This window comes from Macadamia integrifolia, chromosome 11 (assembly GCF_013358625.1).
Source record: "Macadamia integrifolia cultivar HAES 741 chromosome 11, SCU_Mint_v3, whole genome shotgun sequence".
Classification (NCBI taxonomy): Eukaryota; Viridiplantae; Streptophyta; class Magnoliopsida; order Proteales; family Proteaceae; genus Macadamia; species Macadamia integrifolia.
This window is the reverse complement of record NC_056567.1, coordinates 14,125,380-14,130,030: the sequence shown is the minus strand read 5'-3', so window position 1 is coordinate 14,130,030 and position 4,651 is coordinate 14,125,380. Positions and strand designations below refer to the sequence as shown.

The window sequence follows — 4,651 nt, the reverse complement described above, 5'->3', positions numbered from 1 at the left end:
TAGATGACTTAGAGCCCATTTGGTGTTGTTCATAAAAAACGTTTCTGTCATTTTTTTGTTTCAATAGAACGAAAAAACATAATCTTCTGTTTGGTGTGTGTATGTATTGTTTCTGTTTTTTTGATATTGAAAGTGAGTAAAAAAAGAAAAATCCTCGATTTGATGAAACACCCAAGAGGCTGTTCTGTCGAGGGTGTTTCATTTCAAGTTAATAGATATTGAAATGTTTATTCCCAATAATTCCAGAGTCCGCGATAGAGAGAGGAGAGAAGAGAGAACCTAGCTCGCCCCCTTCTGAAATCTCCAGTGCAGGTCTCTCCTTCTTCTTCTTCATCTCTTCTAACCTGTTTGTTCTTCTATTCTAACCCCTTCTCCTTCTTTTTCATCTATTGTAATCACAGAGCAGGTATTGGGAACAAATTTAGGGGTTTTTTGGACCACCTATGATTGACTCTAGATTCCAGAGATAGAGATCGATAAGCTTCAATGTTTTGAGGAGAGAATATATTTTGGAAAAATCATTCCTGATAATTCCAGAGTCCGCGCATAGAGAGAGGAGAGAAGAGAGAAGAGAGAAGAGGAGCTCGCCCCCTTGTGAAATCTCCAGTGCAGGTAACTTTGCCTCTTCTCCTTCTTCTCCTTCTTCTTCTTCATCTCTTCTAACCTCTTTCTTCTTCTATTCTAACCTCTTCTCCTTCTTCTTCATCTATTGTAATCACAGAGCAGGTATTGGGACCAATTTTAGGGTTTTTTTGGACCACCTATGACTGACTCTAGATTCCAGAGATAGAGATCGATAAGCTTCAACATTTTGAGGAAAGATTTGTTTGTAACCCTCAAATATTCCCCTTAAAGGTCTTCATCATTGTATAGCTCATAGAGAGAGGTAACGTCTTCTTCTTCTCTTCGGAACCTCTTCCCTTTCTTCTTCTTCTCTAATCGCAGAGCAGTTAATTCATCCTTAGTGCCCTGTGAAACCCTAAAAGGAAGATTCAGAGAGAGAAAGAGAGACTTTTTGGCACACAGAGCACGGTTTATTGATTTTTTTTGGCACGCAGAGCAGAGACACTCCTACTACCCAATTCGTCAGTTTCTTCACTTGAGAATCAGGAACATGTTCTCAGTTCACTTCTTTGACTATATGTCTATTTCATATAAATTTCTCCTATTTGGAATAGCCATTGATGACATTATGGTTATTTGGATACAAAAAGCACAATCATAGATGTAATTTTTTCTAACCATAGATAATTTTCAATTGTTTATTCATATCCCACTTATTTGTTTCTAATTATTATAGTATCTTCTCAAGCAACATTACCTAGATGTAACAACTATTAAGTGCCAATGTTTAAGTTATTCTTAAAAGTCATAGAATGTTTAGAAGAAATCATAAGACATCATTCAAGGTGATAAAAATTGGTTTTCAAAAGTTGCTTTTGTTAAAGAAATTTAGAATTAGCAGGGAAGGGAAGAGAGAAAGAGAGATATTATTTACAACTCATAGCCAATCATTCACCTAGTTAAATTTATGGGACTTTTACTAAAGGTCTCCTATCATGTCAATAAAATGATATATTCTTCTTCTTTATGTTGCCTTAATAGTAATTGATGTCTTCACTTGGCTTCTTCTAGTTGTGTGACTGTAGATTTGCATGTCTCTAGATTTTTTTTTGCCTTTAAGGAATATAAAGAAGTTATCCTTTTGTGCTAGTGGTTAACATGGTTTTTATTTATTTATTTATTTAAGGATGCTGAAGTATTATAACAGATTATACTTGGTTTTAGTAATTGACTTTATTTCTCTTTCTTCTTAAGTTCTAGAATGTAAATGGTTTTTGGGATTTTAATGTCCAATGAAAGCTACTTTCTTGGGGGAAGCAAGGTCACTTCCGGGCTCCTTTTACCTTTTTCTTGTAGCTGTTGCTGTTATTTCTTGTTGTTCCTGATGTGTACTGCTGCTGTTATATGCTATCTTTACAATTTTAATTCTTAACCTTATTTTTGGAGATATCAGCATTTGTGGCATTGCAAATATATTTCAGTTCTTGTCAGTTTTCTGTTTCATTGGCAACCTTTGTTTTTGTATAGCTTCTGATAGGTTGATTTTGGTTATTTAACACATTACATACAATTACACATCTTGTATTAGTTTCCTAATCAGATTCTTTTCTTATTTCAATAACTTGTTAATTTCAGTTCCTTTTTCCATCTCTTATACTTGCTGAATTAGTTTCTCTAGTATTTAATTGAACTATGCAAGAGACTCATTTCAATTCCTTTTGTTGATCAGTGTTGAATTTTCTCCGCAAGAAACTCATTTCCTATCTGGCCACAGAGTAAATTCTGTGAGAAATTTCGGGCATCATAGTTTGGATATTCCTATTATTCCTTTCATTCAAGTTTGATTAGTTTTGTCCTTAAGCTGATGGTATTTTTTGTTTTCAACCCTCAGCACTGCATCCCATTGTTATAACCTCATTGCAAAACATCTTCATCAATATTTGTTTTTTCTTCCTCCAAATTCCTTTTTATTTTCCCTTTCCTGTGAAATTTCGTGAAGCTAATCATGTAGGTTGATTTCCTGGGTCCATAAGTCATAGGGTTCAAGATCTGTTAAAAGCATCATGCGTCATGGTTATATCCCTCCCAAGGAAATCTAATATTCCTTTTTAGATCCCCATTAATGTTTTATATGATTCATATCTTCTTTTACTATGGGTGTTTTCATTTAATTGCCACTAAACCTTCTGGCTGTCTACCGAAAACAATTTCATGTATCCTTTAAGTTATAAAGTGAAAAAAAAAAGAAAAAGAAAAAAAGAGCAGCACAAATGTACTCCATCTTGAGGTGTAATGAGGTTGTTAAGAATTTAACAGGTTCTTGGAGACTACTAAATAAAAAATCAGAGAAATCAAGTTAAAAATTTATCTATTTTGAGAAATCAAGTTATATGTCCATGATGAATGGGGAAAATTCTAAATTTTATGTATCATATACATTGTATGTGAAGATTTCTTCTTCTTCTTCTTCTTCTTTTTTTCCAATATATGGTTCTTCTTTTGCCTAATTATCTCTCCTAGATTCCATGTCTAATGAGTGTGAAAGTTGATAGCATTGCTAAACATGAGTCTTCAGGTATGAATTACTATTTTGTTTCTTCAAAATGGATGAATTAAACTTGTGGAAAATATGAAAATTAAAATTTTTTTTTTTTTTTTTTGGGAATATGTAAAATGGGATTCTAACAGAGGAGGGAAATAAAGAAAAATGAGGAGAATAATGAGGATGAGGATGAGGTAAGTGGCTCTAGTGGCAGTCATCCAAACTCCATTATTGGCATTGCGTAGGAGAGTAATGCTGAATGCGATTGAATAGTAATCTATAAAGGTGAGAATTGTAAAGCAATTGAAGCAAGTGATCTATAAAGGTTGAGAATTGAGAAGGAATGGAAGTAATCAATGAAGCAAAGGTGAGCATAGGAGGTTCGAGAGGAGTAAAATTGAGTATTCTCCCATTCCCAAAGCTGAAAAGATTACTTCAATGTGACATACCAACGCTCAACAAATGTGTGCAACAATCATATTTTGAAAGATCTCTAGCCTCCATATCTGATCTCTTGCTCTGTTCTTTACTTGCATAATTTGTCTTTTACTTTTCTGTATTGTGTAGTTCTTTTCTTTTTCCCTTTTAATTCTTTGTTTTAGTCTTGTACTTTTTTCTGTTGGCTTATTTTGTTTTTGAATTCTCCATCTTTGTTGGGTTGGAGAGACATCTCATTATCCACCGCTTCTTTTTTTTTTTCTTTTGTTACCTCTATGTATCTTTTACCACTTACTAAAGAACTGCACCAAGCTTCATTCTTTTTCCCATCTCAGCCTTAATTAGTGGATCTGTCTTTTATTTATTTATTGAATGATGATGTCTTTTCAGTGGTGGGGGAGGGAACTTTTGCCTTTAATTCATAGAATTAGTAATTCTAATGTAAAATAGAACTACCGATACTATTTTGATCATATGACCAACTTGTATTGAATGTAACCTCAGTTTTCCCGTGTATAATCCAAATGGATAGAAATTTTGTTGATAGATAGAGAGTATGATATCTACCCGTAAGACAAATATGATTGTAATGTAGATCACAACGTGGTAATGAAGTAATTCTACCCTTTTTTATTTGGTAGAAAGGAATACTTCTACTACCACATACTCTTTACACTAAACAAAAAACAAAAGTGGTGGATTGTAGATAGAAAGTAGCTCTTTTTGGCCATGTGGTTTTGAATTCTTTGGGTTAGTTGGGGCTTTGGTGAACTTATTTAATAAATTAACCTCTTTATTATAAGGAGTTGGCCTTTTTTTTGGTCAATTTAGCTACCACCTTAGGGCTTGGGGTAGTATTTGAGTGAGTTCGAGGAGGCTTGGGTTTTTCTTAGAATCTCTTCTTCCAACAGACAATGAACATCTTCATCATATCTCCAATAGATTTGGATTCCTTCCTAAGAAACTAGAGTGGTATGTAAGTTTCTTTGTTACTTTACTTGGTCTTCATGCATGTAAGTTTTATTTACAAATGTTTGTATCATATGTGAAGATGAGCTTTGTTATTTCTTTTTTTAGTGTTCAGTATTTTTTTGTCCCAGTATGCTA

General features: G+C 33.6%; 1 long non-coding RNA gene across 1 annotated transcript; it reads left to right on the top strand.

Moving 5' to 3' along the window:
* The first annotated feature begins 225 nt into the window (after nucleotides 1-225).
* Nucleotides 226-1,025, top strand: LOC122093584. Its single transcript, XR_006144498.1, has 3 exons — nucleotides 226-312; nucleotides 402-612; nucleotides 722-1,025. It is a non-coding gene; the product is annotated as an uncharacterized LOC122093584 (long non-coding RNA).
* Nucleotides 1,026-4,651: the final 3,626 nt, after the last annotated feature.